The following is a 26,280-nucleotide window of genomic DNA, read 5'->3' as shown; positions in this document are numbered from 1 at the left end:
AACAAGAAAAAAGTACAACTTTGTATGACTACGGTAGTATTTCTAGGACACTGCATTTCACAAGGTATTCGGCACCTCACCGCCGACAGACTAAAAATCATTAGAGATCTTGTTCCTCCCAAGAACTACAAAACATTAAGAGCATTTTTGGGAATAGTATCACACTGCAGACAATGGGTTATACATGCTAGTCAGCTTATGCAACCTCTATATGATTGTTTAAAAATCGAGCCTTTCAGTTAACTGAATCAGCGCTCATAGCCTTTCAAGACCTCAAGAAAGGTCTCATGTCAGCCCCGGCCTTGGGAATCCCAGACTACGCCAAACCATTCCAATTAATGGCTGCGGAAATGTCTAATCATGCTACAGGAGTACTAACACAGAAACATGAAAATAAACAAAGACCTGTCGCATACTATTCTGCTCAATTAGATAATGTTACCAAAGCTGCACCATCATGTGTCAGAGTAGTAGCAGCTGTCTCTCTTTTGGTAGAAAAAGCCTCAGAAATAGTACTAGACCATGCCTTAATAGTACAAACTACACATGATGTACATGGCATACTGAATCAGGTATTGCCAAAACACATTTCAATGATTAGACAAATCCTAGAATCAGCTGCCTCAACCAAACAAGTAGCAGTAATAAAAGTACCTGCACATGTAAGACTCGACACCGAGATAGCTAGGGGTAATGACCGAGCCGACAAGGCTGCTAAGCGAGCTGCAGTAAAACCTCTGACAACTGACCACACTATTAGTGCAGTATCAGAATTTGACTTAATTACACGGCTCAAAGAAGCCCACCAGCAGGTGAGTAGAGAAGAAAAAGAAGAGTGGCAGAAACAGGGGGCAGAAGAAAAAGAAGGACTATGGAGAAAAGGAGATGAGCTTTGTCTCCCCCGAGCGTGGTACCCTGTTGTGGTCAGTGAAGCCCACGGACCTACACATGTGTCTGCAAACGGTATGATACAGAGGGTCAGACAGAAGTGGTTAGCCCCAGGGTTCGGCCAGGTAGCTCGAGCAAAATGTGGTTCTTGTGAAATCTGTTTAGCCCACAATCCAGGACAGACTGTTAAGACCCCCCAGAAGCACCATGTAAGACCACTATATCCGTTCCAGAGACTTCAAATCGATTACATCCAGATGCCTAAGCATGGACACTATGAGTATGTACTGGTATGTGTGGACATGTTTTCGGGGTGGCCAGAGGCTTATCCAGTTCATACAGCCACGGCTAAAGTCACTGCAGTAAAAATAGCACATGAACTGGTACCCCGTTATGGTATCCCAGAAGTGATCGAGTCAGATAGAGGTACACATTTTACTGGAGAGATCTTTCAGAATGTAATGAAAATGTTGTGTATAAAAAGTGAACTACACACCCCTTACCACCCACAGAGTTCTGGTAAGGTTGAGAGAATGAATGGAACACTTAAGTTAAAAATACAGAAAGCCATGGCAGAAACACAGAAACCATGGACTGAGTGTCTCCCAATAGCATTGTATTCAGTCAGAAACACCCCCCAGGGAAAGAGCAAACTCACCCCCCATGAAATATTGTTTGGTAGAGTTGCCAATACAGGATTGTATTTCCCACAGACTTTAATGTTAGAAACTGAAAGCTTAACTGCTTATGTACAAAATTTATGTAAGCATGTGTCTAAAATACACTCTTTAGTGTTCTCTTCCATTCCAGATCCAGATTCCATTGAGGGAACGCACAAGCTGCAACCAGGAGACGAAGTTTACGTAAAAAGACATAACAGAAGAACGCTAGAACCCAGATTTGAGGGTCCATATCAGGTGTTATTGACAACTCCAACTGCAGTAAAATTGGAAGGAAAATCAGCATGGGTACATGCAAGCCATTGCAAAAAGAAATAGTGGTGATTGTACTTGTGTTAGCTATAACGATAGATCAGGGAGACCTGTGGGATAAACTAAGTTCCCCAAAACCTACAGATAATAAATTTATAAAACATCATGAGACATTGGTAAACGGGCTGCTCGATGGCGGACAGAAAATAGCAGACTGTTGGATTTGTACGCATTCTCCAATATCAGCCACGAGCATACCCTTCCTGGCCGTACCCATGACCCCTGAGGAAGTGTTTACATGGACTAATTGCTCAGACAAATTAGCAAATAACCAAACCGTTAATTCTAGATTATGGAACACCACTGTTGCCATCCCAGTTGTGGGGTGGGTGGGATTTCCCTGGTGGCAAGGTAATATGACCGGAAAAATAAACAACTTACAATATTTAGCGTTTAAAGGAGGTGTATGGGTTCCTAGAAATAAGACGGGACTAACAGACTTAGGGTTAATTCCTACAGAAAATATACAACTCAGTTTTAGTAGCACAGTATCTTCTTCTCAACCTTTTAAACCTGATATAGTAGAAAAATACATACACAATAATGGTTGGAAATATTCACAATTATTCCCCGATGGAAACAATGATACATGTTCAAAAATACCAGGTAATATATTATGTAATGAGTCAAGTGCATATGACCCAGGTACACCGACTTGTGAAAATCCAGATGCAGGATACTGTAGTCCATTAGGTCAAAAACCCCCTTGGTGTATACTTCAGAATGTATCTAAATTTTTAGATTTGGTACATAGGTTGGTGCTCCAACACTCTGCAATATGGGATCTGCCTGAAGGAACCTTCTGGATTTGTGGAAATGGAGCATACAAATGGCTCCCAGTAGGAATAAAAGGTGCATGTACTCTAGGACGCTTAACACCGGCCACATTTATAGTTCAGAATCAGCAGGTAGATATGCAAGCAGTACCTAAACACACACTATACAAAAGAGCAGCCGACAACTCGCTTAGACCTTCAGGTAGGCCACATGTGGTCCAAATGGGAATTCCTAATAAAATATTCAGCACTTTCTTTGTGTATCCAATGTTGATGCAGATGTGGGATAAATTAGTTCAGGCCACCGACTATCTAGATGATCAGATATGGGATATTATGGATATACTTAATACTAGTATAGCTGTCCAAAATCAACTTATAATTGTTACTAATCAACATACTGTAGTATTAGACTACCTAACTGCGGACCAGGGAGGAATGTGTCAAATTATTGGTCCAACCTGTTGTCATTACATAGATCCAAACAGTACAATGAGTATGAGGTTCAAGCTGGCAGATATACAACGATTACGGGATGAATATGACAGACACAATGACCAAAATAAAGATAGCTGGTGGTCAGACACCTTCTCCTTTCTCAACCCAAAGAACTGGTTTAAGGGTATTGGAGGTTGGGTGGCTGGAATTCTGCAAGGTATATTACAGATTGTGCTAATTATAGTAGTCATATATGTAGTGTTTAAAATAGGATTAAAAATTATTTTAATATGCATAAATAAGCTTTGTAACACGGATTCAAGAATATGAAAGAAAAGAACTCCCGGACCAGGTCTTCTACCAAAAGTCCATAAGGAAGAATCAAAGGGGGGACTGAGAGGATGATAGGAGTTATACTTCACCCAAGACTACGATGTAAGACACAGATGAAGTTATTCTTCCCTTATCTGGACATTTGGACTGACGCCCAGAAATTAGATTGTAACTTGTTTTTAGCTGTCTCAGCAACCTTCTATTGCTATGAATTATCACTTTTCTGTTTATGAAACTTTCTTATCAACATTCCACTGTTATGAATCATCACTTCACTGCTTGTGAAACAAAGGCATTTTACTGCGCATGTCTGACAAAAAACTATGATTATTAGTATAAATAAAGGGACAGCACTTATAGAGGCAGGCGCGCTCAGGGGCTTCCCAGAACTTGATTATACACTACGTGTCTGTGTATTTCTTGTTACGGGGATACCCCGACTCCAACAAGGACCCTCCATGGCTGAATGATCCTAACAGTACATAAACTAGAAATATGCCCTTTGGCACCCCTTGGTGGTGTGCGGCTATCTGATCACCTATGTGTGGTATATACATCATATATGTTGTCTATATTGTTACCTTTTGATCACCATTTTATCTCACGACTCTATCTCATCATTGTTTAGATACGGTTTGCTGTAATTTTATGGAGATTTTGTTCCTGCACTTTGAACATTGTCTATTTGTTGTTGTGTTTTTATATATATATATATATATACATATATATATATATATATATATATATATATATCTCTGTATTGTTATGTCTACCTTCTTCAATGACCCTGTTTATCCCATATATAATAAAGATTTCTAGTTTTCCATTATGATTGTCCAACAGATCGTCTTTTTTTTGCTTTCTAGCCTCTCTCTGTTTTTAGTTGTTTACTGTAAATGGAATGAGGCCTACAAATTAAACAACATAGCACTTACAGTCAAATATGGTGGAGGTTCAAAGATATTTAGGGGTTGCTTTGCTGCCTCTGGCACTGGGTGCCTAGACTGTGTGCATGGCATCAAGAAATGTGAAGATTCCCAAAGGATTTTGTGTCGCAATATAGTGACCAGTGTCAGAAAGCTGGGTTTGCATCCTAAGTCATTAGTCTTCCAGCAGGACAATGACCCCAAACATACATAAGAAGCACCCAGAAATGGATGGAAACAAAGCACTGGAGAGTTCTGAAGTGGTAACTCCAGCTCCAGTAGCGTCAAGTCTCCCACCACTACCTCTTACATACAGAAGCTACAGAGAAACTGCAAAACTGTCAAATTTGATACAGGGAAAAAAAAAATATACTATATATTTGTACCGTGTTAGCCAGTAGAAAGAAAAATATTTAGATTTGAGATTCCTTAGTGGTTGATACCTTTTAATGGCTAACTGAAAAGATGGTAACAGGTTGCAAGCTTTCGAGACCACTCAGGCCTCTTCATCAGGCTAGTATAACCCAAAATCGGAAGAGTCACAGATTTATACACAATATGGCACAGAAATAATGCAATAGATGAGACAGGCGATGAAAAGCAGAGGTATTACTATGGAAGAGATAAACATTTCTTGTTGTAAATATTTTAGCAGTTCATAGATAAGGACTGTGAAAGTTTTATTGTTTGGTGCAGTGTTGTGATGACCCCAAAAGTCTGATGGGCACATTCCTTAGTTGATGTTGAATGACATAAATCCCCCCTTGTTGTTTTTAGTGGTCAGTGGGGATTGACTAGCGCTCATTACCTCCCTTCCCTAGCCAGGGCCAAATGCCAGGGAAAGACAGGGCGAGGTTTCTGTGCGGCAATTTGTGCGGAACCAATATAAGGACGCTAGGGGAGACAGGGTGATATAAGGTCTGCCTAGAAGGTCTCCACTACCCCTTTGCCTAGAGTCTGGGCCCTCTTTTCCCCCTTCCCTTCGTGTTGCATTTAGTCTTTCCTATACCTTTCGTGACTCAGGACCTCCAATGCGTAGAGACAGTTCATGCCACGAGTCCAGCTTGGAAACCCAATAGTTGGAAGGCACAGAGGAATCACGGAGTATACTGGTACGGTCACCAAGGTACTCCTTCAGCATCTTTCAAAACTTTTCCCTTCTTGACAGAGTATCCCACACATTAGGGCCTGGGCGCTGGGAGGGTCTGAGAAAACTGTCCCAGACCTTTGACAGTGTTCCCCTGCCTCTGCTGCATCTGGTATGTGTCTCCCTTGCCTGTACTCTTGGTTGTCCAAGGAACTGTGACCTCTGCCGCCAGTGTTATCAGATGGGATTTTTTTTTTTATAATTCTTCAACTAGGGCCTTCTGGTACTGCAACATTTTATTAGACCTCTCCACCACGAGAAGGAGAAATAGAAAGTTCTCCTTGTAGCGTGGGTCTAGCAGGGTGACCAACCAGTAATTACTGTTGCCCAAAATGCATACAACGCGAGGGTCACGGGAAAGGCAGCGGAACATAAACTCAGCCATGTGGGCCAAACTGCGAACAACCAAGTCTTCCCCACCAAGAGGACGATTGTCCATCATCTCCTCCTCGTCCTCCCTCTCCTCCTCCTCTTGGGGCCATCCACGCTGAAGAGACGGGATGAAGGTGGTGTGGGTAGTACCGCTTGTAGCGCAGGAAACCAGCTTCTGTTCCTCCTCCTCCTCATCCTTCTCCTCATTATGGTTGTCACCACATAATGTGAGATGTTCTGAGACGTTGTGTCTGCTCCAAATTAAATTGTAAAATTCAAATACATGCACGGAAGAACTACGACTGATACATTTGAGCATCAGGCTAGATCTGCTTTATTACATGCTCTGGTCCAGGTTTATATAGGTTATTAGTATTCATACTTTAAAACAATATAATTGACTCAGCTTATCTGCTGTCATTAGCATACATACATCTAATTGGCTAAAGGTAACACTACTGAAACCCATCTTTCTGACTTAAGTTTCTCTGTTTTCTCTGAGTCTTTAGACAAAGACAATCCAAAAGACACCTTATCTCACACATACCAGCTCAAACTCCATCCTGGCAAGCAGAAGATTCACGTACAAAAATCAAAATGGAGTTAGGATAGATAAAATATAACTCCTGCTCTCACATTATCATCTAATCTGCATTGAGAAGATGAGATGAGGCTGGGAAGCATCACCTTGTATAGTTTATTGCTCCATCTCAACTTTCTCCGCCTGCAAAGCCTCTTCTTTAATTGTGAGCAGTGACCGTTTCAGTAGACAGAGAAGAGGGATCATGATGCTGATTATGGCGTCATCACCGCTCACCATCTTGGTGGAGTCCTCACAGTTTTGGAGGACTGCACAGATGTGAAACATCCATGCCCACTCATCAGCTCTTATGTGCAGAGGCTGACCGGAATACCGACAGGCATGTTAGAACTTGTACTCAACAACTGCCCTCTGCTGCTCACAAACCCTTGCCAACACATGCAACGTTGGGTTCCAACGTGTGGTGACATTGCACACCTTTCAGTGAGCTGGAAGCTGCAAACGCTGCTGAAGCACGGCTAGGGCGGCGGAAGCTGTATCTGACTTGCAGAAATGCGCACACATGCAGTGTACTTTCACAAGCAGCTCAGGCAAATCAGGGTAGGTTTTGAGAAACCGCTAAACCACTAAGTTGAGCACGTTGGCCAGGCATGGTACATGTGTGAGGTTGCCAAACTTCAGAGCCACCACCAGGTTACGGCACACATGACCATGCCTAGATGTAGTTTCAGGGATGAGAGTCCCAGATCTGTCTACTCTGTTACAGCTTTCAACAACTCTGCAGCGGTGTGTAGTTTGTCACCTAAGCAGATTAGCCTCAGCAGAGCCTGTTGCCGCTTGGCCAAGGAAGTACTGCAGTGCTTCCAGCTTGCAACTGATGTTATTGACATTTCGGAGATAGAGGCTGAGGAGGAGGAAGCGTAGGAACTGCTGTAGAATGTGGGGCAACCCTGATTGAACCAGGGCCAACAATCCTCGGCATCGGTAGTACGTGTTCCATCTCAGGGTCCGACTGGGTCCCGGCTTCCACAATATTCAACCAGTGTGCCAACAGGGAAATGTAGCGTCCTTGGCCACAAGCACTTGTCCACGTGTCCGTGGTTAAGTAGACCTTCCCAGTAACTGCGTTGGTGAGGGCATGGGTAATATTATGGGACACGTGCTTGTGTAATGCGAGGACGGCAACCGGGAGAAATAATGGTGGCTGGGGACCGAGTACTGAAGAACGGTTGCTGCCATGAGGTTGCGGAAAGCTTCAGCCTCTACAAGCCTAAACAGCAACATTTCCATTGCAAGCAGTCTGGAAATGTGGCTGTTTAGTATTGTGGCCCGTGGGTGGGTGGCTGCGTATTTGCTCTTGCGTTCCAGGGTAGAGACAACTAAACGCTGCGCAGGGACAAGGACGTGGACGTGGTTGCTGATGGTGGTTGCAAGTGTGCAATCACAGGTGCAGGGTGGAGGCATCTTAACCTGTGTAATAGACAGGGGATTGGTGTGCACGTATAACAGGGGAAGAGGTAGTGGTGTCACCCGCAGACAATGTTTCTGGACACTGGCGTTCGGCCAACTAGTCGGGTGCTTTGCTGTCGTGCCAGAGCATGCTGGTGGTGGTCAGACAGGTAGTTGTGCTGCCCCTGCTAATGCTGGCATGGCAGATGTTGCAAATGGCCTTTTTGTGTTAACTGGACAGTCTTTAAAAAAGCGCCAGACCTAACCCTTGGACTGGCAACTTCCCTCGTGTTTGTGTTCTGGGGAACAGTTGCCCGCCTTGTGTCTGTGACCGCCCCACGGCCTCTTCCTGCCTGGTGGTGCTACGGATCCCTCCTCTCTGCGCTGCTGTCCTTGCTCTGCATGTCACCTTCCCAGGTTGGGTCAGTGACGTCATCGTCCACCACCTCGTCTTCTACGTTCGCATCCTTGTCCTCCTGACTTTCTGGCAATTGTGTCTCATCATCACCCACCTCTTGCGACAGTAATTGCAGTTTTCCACTGTCACCTTCTTGTGACCATGGCTGCTCAAATATTTAGGCATTGCTACATGCGATCTCCTCATGTCCTGCTTGAAGCGGGCAGGCCTAGAGCCCAGAATCTATAAATGGAAAAGTGAACAGCTCTTAGGAGTGTCCAATTGTGGGATCACTTGTCTTCGGGCACTCGGCATCGTGGGAGGATGGAGGATCAGGGTGAGGATTATGTAGTCCAGACTCACTGCTACTGAGAATGGACCGTGTGATAGACAGGGTGGTGCTGGCAAACTGACTGGAAGCATTTTCTGCTATTCAACCAACAACCTTTTCACACTAGTCTGGCTTCAAGAGTGGTGTTCCACACCCCCCTACAAAGTGGGACAGGAAGATAGGTCGATATGATGTGGGTGTTTGTTGTGGTCCCGCAGCAGGCATAGTTTCACCTTGCCCATGGCCTTGGCCTCTGCGTACACCATCAGTATCACGTCCACTTCCCTGTCTCTTACCACTCGCCTTGCCCATTTTAAATGGAGTATAATATTTCAAAGCTTCAAAAAAATTTCAGGATTATTACCGCAGTAAAATGTGCCTACCTCAGATGGACTGGTTACACTGCAGTAGCACTAGAAAGATTCTACTGGTTACTGGCAAAGTCTAGACATATGTTTTTAACGCACAACTGTAGCATTTTAAATGGAGTGTAATATTTTGCAGCTCCTAAAAAAATTCAGTATTATTACCACAGTAAAATTTGCCCAACTCAGATGGACTTGTTATACTGTAGTAGCATTATAGCGATGCAAATGGTTACCGGCCAAGTCTGGATATATGTGTTCATATAGAAAATGGAAGACATACAAGACCACTGATAATCTTCCTCGATCTGGGGCTCCAAACAAGATCTCACCCCGTGGGGTCAAAATGATCTCAAGAACGGTGAGTAAAAATCCCAGAACCACATGGGGAGACCTAGTGAATGACCTGCAGAGAGCTGGGACCAATGTTACACAGTAACACACTACGCTGCCAGGGACTCAGATCCTGTAGTGCCAGACGTATCCCACTGCTTAAGCCATTACATGTTCGGGCCCGTCTGAAGTTTGCTAGAGAGCATTTGGATGATCCAGAAGAGTATTCGGAGAATGTCATATGGTCAGATGAAACCAAAGTAGAACTGTTTGGTAGAAACACAACTTGTCGTGTTTGGAGCAGAAAGAATGCTGAGTTGCATCCAAAGAACACCATACCTACTTATTTTTGTGTATAGTCCCTTTGTGCATTTATATACCTGTATATGTGATTGTATTGGGATAATGGATCAACAGAGGTTATTTACCTATTATTACTAATTTTGGACTGTTATTATTCTTTGTGATAAATATATTTATATATACACCTCTTTCTCTGTTGCTCGTGATATTTTATATCATGTTTTATATTGATTACCAATGATATATTTATGCTGGTTACCTGGATGACATAGCTTTCAGCTTACACATACTATGGGTCCAGGCATCCCACCATTTTTTTCATCTGTGGTGTGCCTTGTTTTTATGATTATTATATGTAATTTTTAATATGTATTTCATTAAAGTATTGGCATTTTTTCAACTTTGGGTCTTATAGTTGTCTCTTTGCCTTCATTTATTTTGGTGTTTCATAGGTTAATTTGGCCCATTTGATTCATTGGTGTTTACTGGGTGTCAATTAGCAGGAGGGAGGTAGCCGCTGGGTCCTAAAGTGAGACAGATTCAAGAAGGTGTCAGTAATGCCAAACGAAGAGATCTTCTGCAACCAACTGCAGGGCGAATGTCTGTCACATCTGACACACCCGTGACACCTATCCTGTACCACACTATTTCTCCAAAAACTTTTCCTAACTACTGCTAACAGCATTATTAATATTCAACAGAATGAGCCCTTACAAGGGCTGTTGGTGCAGATGATATAAATCAAAGTGGTGTGGAATCCCTGCCTAAACACAGGTAAAATTCTCTCCCTCGCTCAGATGCAGCTCTTCCTACTCTGCCTGTGTACAGGGTAGACTGTGACGAGCATAGAGTCCCGGGTCCCATTTTGACCCAATGATGCTATGCGGACAGCCAATCACAGTAATGCCACTACCAACATGGCTATGGCATTACAGTGACTCTCAGGCAATCCCCGCATGTTAATTAACTGCCTAAAAAGTGCCAAACATGCGGGGCAGGGACTCAAGCTCCCTCCCTGAACAGTCAAAAAATAATCGCCGAGTACCAAGCATCTCGTGCACTGTGGTGCTCGGGCGAGTAATGAGTAGTGACGAGAATGCTCGCTCATCACTAATAAGCTGTCCTAAAAAACTAAAAGTCAAGTTGGCAACCCTACCAGCGTCCCCATATATAGTCTATAGTGGAGGAGGCAACCCTGCCAACGTGAATATATTGGAGAAGAGAGCCGCTGGCTCCTCCTACTATTCAGCGCAAGCAACTATGACAGAAGATGTGATGATTTCACTACATCGCGTGTGCTGTGCAGAATGTCTGTGCACATAGGAAAGTCAGAATTAGAGCGCAGGGGGAATGGGAGCAAGGTCAGCATTTTTTGTGTGTGTGAATGTGTGGGGTCTCATCGGAATATAGGGAGGGCTATGTGTGGGGGCTCATACGGTATATAAAGGGCTATGTGTGTGGGCTCATACTATAGGGGGCTGTGGTGACCATAATACTGTCTGGGGTGTTTTGGAGGATCATACTGAGTATAGGGGCCTATGAGAACCATTATACCATGTGTCGGATACTGTCGGAGGACAGTCATACCATGTGTGGCTGGCAGTGAGGACCGTCCTGTGTGTAAGGAGGGCTGTGAGGACCAACATTACTGTCTGTGGGTGATATAGTTGCCATCACTCTGTGTCGGAGGTTGTGTGTGAGGGACTGTGATGACCATCAAACCATGTGTGGGGCGGAGGTGAGATCCATCATACTGTGTGGCCATCATACTGTCTGTGTGGGGCCATCAAATTATGTTGGGGAGCTGTGGGGACATTGTACTGTGTGTGGCTGAGGCTGTGGGGCATCATACGTTGTGTGGGAGGATGTGGTGGCATTGTACTGGGAATTGGATGTTTCACCCCCAGCAGTTCGCCCCCAGCAATTCGCCCCCGGGTACATTTCGCCCCCACACATTTCGTCCCCAGCATTTGGCCCCCAGGATGTTTTGCCCCCGCACATCTCACCCCCACACATATCGCCCCCAGTTCGAAACGTCCAGGGGCGAATCTTCCTGGGGGCGAAATGATAGGGGCGAAATGTGCGGGGGCGAAATGTACCTGAGGGCGAACAGATTGGGGCGAACTGCTGGGGGCGAAACTTCCTATAACCCATTGTACTTTGTGGGAGGGCTTTGGGGACATCATACTGTGTGTGGGAGGACTTTGGGGACATCATACTGTGTGTGTGGGAGCAGTTTAACAAGGTACAATGGCAATGGGAAGGTGCACTTAAATGTTTGGCAGCACCAAGGGTGCATCGAGCGCCTGTGCTTGGTGTGAACAGTTAGTCTGTGCTGACAGTGTCCCTTTAAGACCCTCAAACATATTAGATAGCTGTCGGCCAAATGGCTTTAGGGCTGACAGCTATCTATCCTATCACATACACAGGAGCAGTTCACCAAACGTTCTTCTGCTCTCTATTAGAGAGCAAATGTTAGGCTACTCTAGCGGTGTCTTGTCTTCAGAGAGAACAAGAGGATCAACCATTAGAATTCCAACAAGCCAGATCCTTCCCTTTCCTCACATAAAGTATGGAAGGAGAGTTGAGCGTCCCTCATACATATCAGATTGTTGGCAAAACCTGACGACTTTAGCCTTACGTGCATGTAAGCCTTAGTTTAACCAGTAGAATAGACATTATGGTGTGCACAGAAATCATGAACCTCAGTGCAGAAACTTTGATGTTGTCATTTCTGTAGTGAGAGAGCAAAAATCAAGTTGCTGCAGTGAGGATGTCTTTATAGACAGTACTGGGTGCCCAGAAATCATGAGCTTCAGTGCAGTAACTCCGACAGTCATGTTTGTAGTGAGACAGCTAGAATGGCGTTGCTGTATGATGTTTAGTTATTTCTTGGCAGACAGTCACACAATATTTCAGTCCCAATTCATGAAGAACAGAATTTTGGATGACAGTCTTAAAGGGTATATCCGGGACTTTATGTAAAACCAAAAAATGTACCTAAGCACTAACAAGCAGGTACAGGTGCATCTCACTAAATTATAATATCATCAAAAAGATAATTTATTTCAGTTCTTCAAAACAAAAAGTGAAACTCATATATTATATAGAGTCATTACAAACAGAGTGATCTATTTCAAATGTTTATTTCTGGTAATGTTGGTGATTATGGCTTACAGCCAATGAAAGCACAAAAGTCATTATCTCAGTAAATTAGAATACTTTATAACAAAAGCTTGAATTTTTTTTTTGAAATCCGAAATGTTGGCCTACTGAAATGTATGTTCAGTAAATGCACTCAATACTTGGTCGGGGCTCCTTTTGGATTAATTACTGCTTCTATGCGGCGTGGAATGGAGGCGATCAGCCTGTGGCACTGCTGAGGTGTTATGGAAGCCCAGGTTGTTTTGATAGCAGCCTTCAGCTCGTCTGCATTGTTGCATCTGGTGTCTCTCATATTCCTCTTGACAGTACCCCATAGATTCTCTATGGGGTAAAGGTCAGGCAAGTTTGCTGGCCAATCAAGCACAGTGATGGGCTGCGTGCCCACGATGCGGTTTTCAAGCGTTTACGCTGCGGAATTTCCGCAGCGTAAACGCTTGATAAACCTTCCCCCATGGTCTCCAATGCAATTCCGCACTTTCAATGCCCATGCTGCGGATTTTTCTGCAGCGTTTATGCGGCGCTCAAAAATCCGCAGCATGTCCATTAATTTTGCGGAAGCGCTGGTTTTCGCCGCCATTGACTTGCATTAGAACGCGCCAATTCCGCAAGACAGCATCTGTACTTGCGTAATTGGCGCGTTCTAATGTGCGGATGGTACCCGGGTGTGGAGGACAGGAGACTCTCCTCCACACCCAGGTAGCATTAAAAGCTGTAAAAAAAAGAATAAAATAAAAAATAAAGATTATATTCACCTTCCGACGGCCCCCGGACTCCTTCCCTGTGCTTGCCGACTGAAGGACCTGCGCTGACGTCACAGTCATGTGACGGCAGGTCTTTCAATACAGCGTACCGCAATCTTTTGGCAGCCAGGAACGAGCGCAGCAAGACTCGGGGGCCATCAGAAGGTAAGTATAGGTTTATTTTTTTATTTTTAACCATTCTCTCGGGTCACACTATATAAATCCATGCCGTTTGCATGGATTTATATAGTGTGACCTAGTTGTCAAGCACTTTCCAAGTGATGCTAAAATCGCTTGGAAAGCGCTTGACACCCGCATGTGGAAATGCCAGTGAAGAACGCTTCATTTCCACATGTCCCTGGCATAAAAAACGCATGTACAATCCGCATGCGTTTTTTTCTGCCAGGGAGATGCAGAAAAGCTCAGGAAAAAATCCTGAGCATTTCTGCGTCGTGGGCACATAGCCATACTGTTGTTTCTAAACCAGGTATTGGTACTTTTGGCAGGGTAGACAGGTGCCAAGTCCTGCTGGAGAATTAAATTTCCATTTCCAAAAAGCTTGTCGGCAGAGGGAAGCATGACATGCTCTAAAATTTCCGGGTAGACGGCTGAGCTGACTTTGGTCTTGATAAAACACAGTGGACCTACACAAGCAGATGACATGGCTCCCCACACCATCATGGATTGTGGAAACTTCACACTAGACCTCAAGCAGCTTGGATTGTGTGCCTCTCCATTCTTCCTCCAGACTCTGGGACCTTGATTTCCAAATGAAATGCAACATTTTCTGAAAACAACACTTTGGACAACTGAGCAACAGTTCAGGTCTTTTTCTCCTTGGCCCAAGTAAGACGCTTCCGGTGTTGTCTATTGGTCATGAGTGGCTTGACACAAGGAATGCGACACTTGTAGCCCATGTCTGTGTGTCGTGGCTCTTGAAGCAAAGACTCCAGCAGCAGTCCACTCCTTGTGAATCTCCCCCAAATTTTTGAATGGCCTTTTCTTAACAATCCTTTCAAGGCTGCGGTTATCCCAGTTGCTTGTGCACCTTTTTCTACCACACTTTTTCCTTCCACTCAACTTTCCAATAATATACTTGTTTGAATGCAGATTGCACATTTTCTGTTAGTACAATAAACCTCATTTCAAGGCAGAAACATTACTGTGTCCAACAGTTATTACATACAGTTATATGAAAAAGTTTGGGCACCCCTATTAATCTTAAGCTTAATGTTTTATAAAAATTGGTGTTTTTGCAACAGCTATTTCAGTTTGATATATGTAATAACTGTTGGACACAGTAATGTTTCTGCCTTGAAATGAGGTTTATTGTACTAACAGAAAATGTGCAATCTGCATTCAAACAAAATTTGACAGGTGCATAAGTATGGGCACCCTTATCATTTTCTTGTTTTAAATACTCCTACCTACTTTTTACTGACTTACTAAAGCCCTTTTTTTGGTTTTGTAACCTCATTGAGCTTTGAACTTCATAGCCAGGTGTATGCAATCATGAGAAAAGCTACTTAAAGTGGCCACTTGCAAGTTGTTCTCCTGTTTGAATCTCCTCTGAAGAGTGGCATCATGGGCTCCTCAAAACAACTGTCAAATGATCTGAAAACAAAGATTATTCAACATAGTTGTTCAGGGGAAGGATACAAAAAGCTGTCTCAGAGATTTAACCCGTCAGTTTCCACTGTGAGGAACATAGTAAGGAAATGGAAGAACACAGGGACAGTTCTTGTTAAGGCCAGAAGTGACAGGCCAAGAAAAACATCAGAAAGACAGAGAAGAAGAATGGTGAGATCAGTCAAGGACAATCCTCAGACCACCTCCAGAGAGCTGCAGCATCAACTTGCTGCAGATGGTGTCACTGTGCATCGGTCAACTATACAACGCACTTTGCAAAAGGAGAAGCTGTATGGGAGAGTGATGCGAAAGAAGCCGTTTCTGCAAGCACGCCACAAACAGAGTTGGCTGAGGTATGCAAAAGCACATTTGGAGAAGCCAATTTCTTTTTGGAAGAAGGTCCTGTGGACTGATGAAACCAAGATTGAGTTGTTTGGTCATACAAAAAGGCGTTATGCATGGCGGCAAAAAAAAACTGCATTCCAAGAAAAACACTTGCTACCCACAGTAAAATTTGGTGGAGGTTCCATCATGCTTTGGGGCTGTGTGGCCAATGCCGACACCGGGTATCTTGTTAAAGTTGAGGAACGCATGGATTCCACTCAGTATCAGCAGATTCTTGACAATAATGTTCAAGAATCAGTGACAAAGTTGAAGTTACGCAGGGGATGGATCTTTCAGCAAGACAATGATCCAAAACACCGCTCGAAATCTACTCAGGCATTCATGCAGAGGAACAATTACAATGTTCTGGAATGGCCATCCCAGTCCCCAGACCTGAATATCATTGAACATCTGTGGGATCATTTGAAGAGGGCTGTCCATGCTCGGCGACCATCAAACTTAGCTGAACTGGAATTGTTTTGTAAAGAGGAATGGTCAAAAATACCTTCATCCAGGATCCAGGAAATCATTAAAAGCTACAGTAAGCGACTAGAGGCTGTTATTTTTGCAAAAGGAGGATCTACTAAATATTAATGTCACTTTTCTGGTGAGGTGCCCATACTTATGCACCTGTCAAATTTTGTTTGAATGCAGATTGCACATTTTCTGTTAGCACAATAAACTTCATTTCAAGGCAGAAACATTACTGTGTCCAACAGTTATTACATATATCAAACTGAAATAGCTGTTGCAAAAACACCAATTTTTATAAAACATTAAGCTTAAGATTAATAGGGGTGCCCAAACTTTTTCATATAACTGTATATCAAACTGAAATAGCTGTTGCAAAACACCAATTTTTAAAAAACATTAAGCTTAAGATTAATAGGGGTGCCCAAACTTTTTCATGTAACTATATATATATATATATATATATATATATATATATATATATATATACAGTACAGACCAAAAGTTTGGACACACCTTCTCATTTAAAGATTTTTCTGTATTTTCATGACTATGAAAATTGTACATTCACACTGAAGGCATCAAAACTATGAGTTAACACATGTGGAATTATATACTTAACAAAAAAGTGTGAAACAATTGAAAATATGTCTTATATTCTAGGTTCTTCAAAGTAGCCACCTTTTGCTTTGATGACTGCTTTGCACACTCTTGACATTCCTGTACATATATATATATATTACCAGCTGTGTGTTCTCCAGTGACCCCAGACATTCCTGTATATATATATATATATATATATATATATATATTACCAGCAGTGTTCTCCAGTGACCCCGGACATTCCTGTACATATATATATTACCAGCAGTGTTCCCCAGTGACCACAGACATTCCTGTATATATATATATATATATATATATTACCAGCAGTGTTCCCCAGTGACTCCGGACATTCCTGTACATATATATATATATATTACCAGCAGTGTGTTCTCCAGTGACCCCAGACATTCCTGTACATATATATATTACCAGCAGTGTTCTCCAGTGACCCCAGACATTCCTGTATATATATATATATATATATATATATTACCAGCAGTGTTTCCCAGTGACCCCAGACATTCCTGTATATATATATATATATATATTACCAGCAGTGTTCCCCAGTGACCCCGGACATTCCTGTACATATATATATATATTACCAGCTGTGTGTTCTCCAGTGACCCCAGACATTCCTGTATATATATATATATATATATATATACATATATATATATATATTACCAGTAGTGTTCTCCAGTGACCCCGGACATTCCTGTACATATATATATTACCAGCAGTGTTCCCCAGTGACCCCGGACATTCCTGTATATATATATATATATATATTACCCTCAGTGTTCCCCAGTGACCCCGTACATTCCTGTATATATATATATATATATATATATTACCAGCAGTGTTCCCCAGACATTCCTATATATATATATATATATATATATATATATATATTACAAGCAGTGTTCCCCAGTGTTCTAAAGCAGTGTTCTAAAGCTGACAATGAATTAAGGCTTGCAAGAGATGTCAAAAGCAATAAAAAAGGATTTTGGGGGTATGTCAAAAGTAAAAGAAAAGTCAAAGATGCTATAGGATTTTTACAGGATGAAAATGGAGAAATGGTAAGAGAGGATGTTGAGAAGGCCAAACTTTTTAATTCCTATTTTGCATCTGTTTTCTCTCAGAAAGAAAATGTAACATCAACTGATCTTCACTGTCCTTTTAAAGGAATAGAAGAATCCAAGTTATCTGTAAACAGAAAGATTGTGAGGGAATATTTAGCTAACATAAATGAGTTCAAGTCTCCAGGTCCAGATGAATTACACCCCAGAGTACTGAAGGAGATCGTAGAAGAAATTTTAGAACCACTCTCCATAATCTTTGAAAATTCTTGGAGAACAGGAGAAGTCCCAGAAGACTGGAGAAGAGCAAATGTTGTTCCTATCTTCAAAAAGGGGAAGAAGGTGGACCCAGGGAACTATAGGCCGGTGAGTCTGACTTCTATACCAGGAAAGATCTTTGAACAAATTATTAAACAACATGTATGTAAGTACCTGGATAAGAAAGAAGTGATTAACCAGAGTCAGCATGGGTTTATAACTAACAAGTCATGTCAGACTAACTTAATTTCCTTCTATGACAGAATCACTGACTGGGTGGATCAGGGAAATGCTGTAGATATAGTATATCTTGACTTCAGCAAAGCATTTGACAAAGTATCTCACACCATCCTTATTGAAAAAATGACCAAGTATGCAATGGACCAGGCAACTGTTAGGTGGATTCATAACTGGCTTAGTGATCGGACTCAAAGGGTGATTGTAAATGGCTTCACATCCAGCTGGATGAATGTCTCAAGTGGGGTACCACAGGGCTCCGTCCTGGGACCTGTATTGTTCAATATCTTTATCAATGATTTAGATGAAGGAATTGAGGGTAAACTGATTAAATTTGCTGATGACACAAAGCTAGGAGGGATAGCTAATACTAGAGAAGAGAGAGAGAGGATTCAAAAAGACCTAAATAAACTGGAGCAGTGGGCAGCAACCAACAGAATGGTTTTTAACAGGGAAAAATGCAAAGTACTACATCTGGGCAATAAAAATGAAAAAAGCATATACAGAATGGGAGGAATAGAGCTAAGCAACAGTACATGTGAAAAAGACTTAGGTATACTAATAGATCATAGACTGAACATGAGTCAACAGTGTGATGCAGCAGCAAAAAAGGCAAATACAATTCTGGGATGTATTAACAGAAGCATACAGTCTAGATCACGTGAAGTCATTATTGGTCTTTACTCCTCTTTGGTCAGACCTCATCTGGAATACTGTGTACAGTTTTGGGCACCACATTTTAAAAAAGACATAGACAAACTGGAGCAAGTTCAGAGAAGAGCGACCAGAATGGTGACTGGTCTGCAAACCATGTCCTATGAGGAACGGTTGCAGGATTTGGGAATGTTTAGCTTGCAAAAAAGAAGACTGAGAGGAGACTTAATAGCTGTCTACAAATATGTCAAGGGCTGTCACATTGTAGAAGGATCATCTTTATTCTCATTTGCACAGGGAAAGACTAGAAGCAATGGGATGAAACTAAATGGGAGGAGACACAGATTAGATATTAGAAAAAACTTTTTGACAGTTAGGGTGATTAATGAGTGGAACAGGCTGCCACGAGAGGTGGTGAGTTCCCCTTTAATGGACGTCTTCAAACAGAGACTGGACAGACATCTGTCTGAGATGATTTAGTGAATCCTGCTTTGAGCAGGGGGTTGGACCAGATGACCCAGGAGGTCCCTTCCAACTCTACCATTCTATGATTCTATGACATTCCTGTATGTGTATATATATATAAATATATATACAGTATATATATATATATATATATATATATATATATATATATTACCAGCAGTGTTCCCCAGTGACTCCGGACATTCCTGTACATATATATATATATATATATATACAGTACAGACCAAAAGTTTGGACACACCTTCTCATTTAAAGATTTTTCTGTATTTTCATGACTATGAAAATTGTACATTCACACTGAAGGCATCAAAACTATGAATTAACACATGTGGAATTATATACTTAACAAAAAAGTGTGAAACACTTGAAAATATGTCTTATATTCTAGGTTCTTCAAAGTAGCCACCTTTTGCTTTGATGACTGCTTTGCACACTCTTGGCATTCTCTTGATGAGCTTCAAGAGGTAGTCACCGGAAATGGTCTTCCAACAATCTTGAAGGAGTTCCCAGAGATGCTTAGCACTTGTTGGCACTTTTGCCTTCACTCTGCGGTCCAGGTCACCCCAAACCATCTCGATTGGGTTCAGGTCTGGTGACTGTGGAGGCCAGGTCATCTGGTGTAGCACCCCATCACTCTCCGTCTTGGTTAAATAGCCCTTACACAGCCTGGAGGTGTGTTTGGGGTCATTGTCCTGTTGAAAAATAAATGATGGTCCAACTAAACGCAAACCGGATGGAATAGCATGCCGCTGCAAGATGCTGTGGTAGCCATGCTGGTTCAGTATGCCTTCAATTTTGAATAAATCCCCAACAGTGTTACCAGCAAAGCACCCCCACACCATCACACCTCCTCCTCCTCCATGCTTCACGGTGGGAACCAGGCATGTAGAGTCCATCCGTTCACCTTTTCGGCGTCGCACAAAGACAGTGGTTGGAACCAAAGATCTCAAATTTGGACTCATCAGACCAAAGCACAGATTTCCACTCGTCTGATGTCCATTCCTTGTGTTCTTTAGCCCAAACAAGTCTCTTCTGCTTGTTGCCTGTCCTTAGCAGTGGTTTCCTAGCAGCTATTTTACCATGAAGGCCTGCTGCACAAAGTCTCCTCTTAATCGTTGTTGAAGAGATGTGTCTGCTGCTAGAACTCTGTGTGGCATTGACCTGGTCTCTAATCTGAGCTGCTGTTAACCTGCGATTTCTGAGGCTGGTGACTTGGATAAACTTATCCTCAGAAGCAGAGGTGACTCTTGGTCTTCCTTTCCTGGGGCGGTCCTCATGTGAGCCAGTTTCTTTGTAGCGCTTGATGGTTTTTGCAACTGCACTTGGGGACACTTTCAAAGTTTTCCCAATTTTTCGGACTGACTGACCTTCATTTCTTAAAGTAATGATGGCCGCTCATTTTTCTTTACTTAGCTGTTTTTTTCTTGCCATAATACAAATTCTAACAGTCTATTCAGTAGGACTATCAGCTGTGTATCCACCTGACTTCTGCACAACACAACTGATGGTCCCAACCCCATTTATAAGGCAAGAAATCCCACTTAATAAACCTGACAGGTCACACCTATGAAGTGAAAACTACCTCTTGAAGCTCATCAAGAGAATGCCAAGAGTGTGCAAAGCAGTCATCCAAGCAAAAGGTGGCTACTTTGAAGAACCTAGAATATAAGACATATTTTCAGTTGTTTCACACTTTTTTGTTACGTATATAATTCCACATGTGTTAATTCATAGTTTTCATGCCTTCAGTGTGAATGTACAATTTTCATATTTTCATAGTCATGAAAATACAGAAAAATCTTTAAATGAGAAAGTGTGTCCAAACTTTTGGTCTGTACTGTATATATATTACCAGCAGTGTTCTCCAGTGACCCCAGTCATTCCTGTATATATATATATATATTACCAGCAGTGTTCTCCAGTGACCCCAGTCATTCCTGTATATATATATATATATATATATATATATATATATATATATTACCAGCAGTGTTCTCCAGTGACCCCGGACATTCATGTATATATATATATATATATATATATATATATTACCAGCAGTGTTCTCCAGTGACCCCAGTCATTCCTGTAAATATATATATATTACCAGCAGTGTTCTCCAGTGACCCCGGACATTCATGTATATATATATATATATTACCAGCAGTGTTCTCCAGTGACCCCAGTCATTCCTGTATATATATATATATTACCAGCAGTGTTCTCCAGTGACCCCAGTCATTCCTGTATATATATATATATATATATATATATATATATATATATATATATATATATATATATTACCAGCAGTGTTCTCCAGTGACCCCGGACATTCCTGTATATATATATATATATTACCAGCAGTGTTCTCCAGTGACCCCGGACATTCATGTATATATATATATATATATATTACCAGCAGTGTTCCCCAGTGACCGTGGACATTCCTGTATATATATATATATATTACCAGCAGTGTTCTCCAGTGACCCCAGTCATTCCTGTATATATATATATATATATATATTACCAGCAGTGTTCCCCAGTGACCGTGGACATTCCTGTATATATATATATATATTACCAGCAGTGTTCTCCAGTGACCCCAGTCATTCCTGTATATATATATATATATATATATATATATATATATATTACCAGCAGTGTTCTCCAGTGACCCCGGACATCTGTGTAATAACTGATGTCACTTCTATGCTGTACATTATAGTGACTGTCGGGGGCGCTCTTTTACGCCTCTCCCCGCAGAGCTCCACCCACTCTTCACAATGCCGGGGCTGCGGCCGGGACTGGTGGATACAGAGGAAGAGTCACATTCTGGCAAAACTGAATAATCAGCGCTGAGGGAAATTTATTATATTACAAAAGACAACACTAAAAATGCTAGTTTTATTAATTAGAAATAAAAATATTTTGCTCAACTACAGAAAATATATAACCGTGTAAAAAAAATTAATGTCTGACTTGTGAGGTTTGTTCCAGTAAAAACATGAGCAATTCCATAAAAAGCATCATAGAGCCAGATGAGGAGACTAGACTGGACTGTGTATGAGGAGCCTGGAGCAGCTCCATCCAGTGAACTGTCTACAGAGGAGGGGATTTATTGAGGACCTCACTCCAGTAACTCCATTCTAGTCACCTCAGCACTGAACCGTCTATAGTGGAGGCTACAGTGAGACCCTCAAAAAATCACCTCCGTTCTAATCACCTCACCAGCGAGCCGTCTACAGTGGAGGCTACAGTGAGACCCTCAAAAAATCACCTCCGTTCTAATCACCTCACCAGCGAGCCGTCTACAGTGGAGGCTAAAATGAGGTCTTCAAAACATCAACTCAAATCTAGACGCCACCTTGCAAGTTGTAGATGGTGAGGCGAAGCCCGCTCCAGCCTCCTCAGCGGCGCGACACTCTATGATTCCAGCTCTCTGATTGGCGACGCAGCACACAGTGACTGTTGCTCCACCAATCAGGGAGCAGTAAACTCATTGAATCATCTAGACGTTGCGCTCAAGTCCACCAATCAGCGGTGAGATTGTTGAGGGCCCACGCTCTCTGCTTGTGATCGAGAGCCTAGGAGTAAGAGGTCGTGTGCGCGGTGATCTCAGGAGCCATTATCACTATATTTGTGAGGGAACAAGTCCTGCTATTACGGTATGTGTGAGGGGACAATGGCTAATATTAATGTATGTGGGGTGGAGGCTCAGCAGACACTATTACTATATGTGGGGTGATCTCAGGAGCCATTATCACTGCATTTATGAGGTAACAAGTGCTACTATAACGGTATGTGTGAGGGGACAATGGCTAATATTAATGTATGTGGGGTGGAGGCTCAGCAGACACTATTACTATATGTGGGGTGATCTCAGGAGCCATTATCACTGCATTTATGAGGTAACAAGTGCTACTATAACGGTATGTGTGAGGGGACAATGGCTAATATTACTGTATGTGGGGTGGAGGCTCAGCAGACACTATTACTGTATGTGGGGTGATCTCAGGAGCCATTATCACTATATTTGTGAGGGAACAAGTCCTGCTATTACGGTATGTGTGAGGGGACAATGGCTAATATTAATGTATGTGGGGTGGAGGCTCAGCAGACACTATTACTATATGTGGGGTGATCTCAGGAGCCATTATCACTGCATTTATGAGGTAACAAGTGCTACTATAACGGTATGTGTGAGGGGACAATGGCTAATATTAATGTATGTGGGGTGGAGGCTCAGCAGACACTATTACTATATGTGGGGTGATCTCAGGAGCCATTATCACTGCATTTATGAGGTAACAAGTGCTACTATAACGGTATGTGTGAGGGGACAATGGCTAATATTACTGTATGTGGGGTGGAGGCTCAGCAGACACTATTACTGTATGTGGGGTGATCTCAGGAGCCATTATCACTATATTTGTGAGGGAACAAGTCCTTCTATTACGGTATGTGTGAGGGGACAATGGCTAATATTACTGTATGTGGGGTGGAGGCTCAGCAGACACTATTACTGTATGTGGGGTGTTCTCAGGAGCCGTTATCACTGCATTTATGAGGTAACAAGTGCTACTATAACGGTATGTGTGAGGGGACAATGGCTAATGTTACTGTATGCGGGGTGGAGGCTCAGCAGACACTATTACTATATGTGGGGTGTTCTCAGGAGCCGTTATCACTGCATTTATGAGGTAACAAGTGCTACTATAACGGTATGTGTGAGGGGACAATGGCTAATATTACTGTATGTGGGGTGGAGGCTCAGCAGACACTATTACTATATGTGGGGTGTTCTTAGGAGCCGTTATCACTGCATTTATGAGGTACCGTAACAAGTGCTTCTATAACGGTATGTGTGAGGGGACAATGGCTAATATTACTGTATGTGGGGTGGAGGCTCAGCAGACACTATTACTATATGTGGGGTGTTCTAAGGAGCCGTTATCACTGCATTTATGAGTTAACAAGTGCTACTATAACGGTATGTGTGAGGGGACAATGGCTAATGTTACTGTATGTGGGGTGGAGGCTCAGCAGACACTATTACTATATGTGGGGTGATCTCAGGAGCCGTTATCACTGCATTTATGAGGTAACAAGTGCTACTATAATGGTATGTGTGAGGGGACAATGGCTAATATTACTGTATGTGGGGTGGAGGCTCAGCAGACACTATTACTATATGTGGGGTGATCTCAGGAGCCGTTATCACTGCATTTATGAGGTAACAAGTGCTACTATAACGGTATGTGTGAGGGGACAATGGCTAATATTACTGTATGTGGGGTGGAGGCTCAGCAGACACTATTACTGTATGTGGGGTGATCTCAGGAGCCGTTATCACTGCATTTATGAGGTAACAAGTGCTACTATAACGGTATGTGTGAGGGGACAATGGCTAATATTACTGTATGTGGGGTGGAGGCTCAGCAGACACTATTACTGTATGTGGGGTGATCTCAGGAGCCGTTATCACTGCATTTATGAGGTAACAAGTGCTACTATAACGGTATGTGTGAGGGGACAATGGCTAATATTACTGTATGTGGGGTGGAGGCTCAGCAGACACTATTACTATATGTGGGGTGTTCTCAGGAGCCGTTATCACTGCATTTATGAGGTAACAAGTGCTACTATAACGGTATGTGTGAGGGGACAATGGCTAATATTACTGTATGTGGGGTGGAGGCTCAGCAGACACTATTACTGTATGTGGGGTGATCTCAGGAGCCGTTATCACTGCATTTATGAGGTAACAAGTGCTACTATAACGGTATGTGTGAGGGGACAATGGCTAATATTACTGTATGTGGGGTGGAGGCTCAGCAGACACTATTACTGTATGTGGGGTGATCTCAGGAGCCGTTATCACTGCATTTATGAGGTAACAAGTGCTACTTTAACGGTATGTGTGAGGGGACAATGGCTAATATTACTGTATGTGGGGTGGAGGCTCAGCAGACACTATTACTGTATGTGGGGTGATCTCAGGAGCCATTATCACTGCATTTATGAGGTAACAAGTGCTACTATAACGGTATGTGTGAGGGGACAATGGCTAATGTTACTGTATGTGGGGTGGAGGCTCAGCAGACACTATTACTGTATGTGGGGTGATCTCAGGAGCCGTTATCACTGCATTTATGAGGTAACAAGTGCTACTTTAACGGTATGTGTGAGGGGACAATGGCTAATATTACTGTATGTGGGGTGGAGGCTCAGCAGACACTATTACTATATGTGGGGTGATCTCAGGAGCCGTTATCACTGCATTTATGAGGTAACAAGTGCTACTATAACAGTATGTGTGAGGGGACAATGGCTAATATTACTGTATGTGGGGTGGAGGCTCAGCAGACACTATTACTATATGTGGGGTGATCTCAGGAGCCGTTATCACTGCATTTATGAGGTAACAAGTGCTACTATAACGGTATGTGTGAGGGGACAATGGCTAATGTTACTGTATGTGGGGTGGAGGCTCAGCAGACACTATTACTATATGTGGGGTGTTCTCAGGAGCCGTTATCACTGCATTTATGAGGTAACAAGTGCTACTATAACGGTATGTGTGAGGGGACAATGGCTAATATTACTGTATGTGGGGTGGAGGCTCAGCAGACACTATTACTATATGTGGGGTGATCTCAGGAGCCGTTATCACTGCATTTATGAGGTAACAAGTGCTACTATAACGGTATTTGTGAGGGGACAATGGCTAATATTACTGTATGTGGGGTGGAGGCTCAGCAGACACTATTACTGTATGTGGGGTGATCTCAGGAGCCATTATCACTATATTTGTGAGGGAACAAGTGCTACTATAACAGTATGTGTGAGGGGACAATGGCTAATATTACTGTATGTGGGGTGGAGGCTCAGCAGACACTATTACTATATGTGGGGTGTTCTCAGGAGCCGTTATCACTGCATTTATGAGGTAACAAGTGCTACTATAACGGTAT

This window comes from Phyllobates terribilis, unplaced genomic scaffold (genome assembly GCF_046119375.1).
Source record: "Phyllobates terribilis strain yellow unplaced genomic scaffold, ASM4611937v1 Scaffold_1__5_contigs__length_1240528914, whole genome shotgun sequence".
Classification (NCBI taxonomy): Eukaryota; Metazoa; Chordata; class Amphibia; order Anura; family Dendrobatidae; genus Phyllobates; species Phyllobates terribilis.
Note: the sequence above shows the minus strand (reverse complement) of the source record.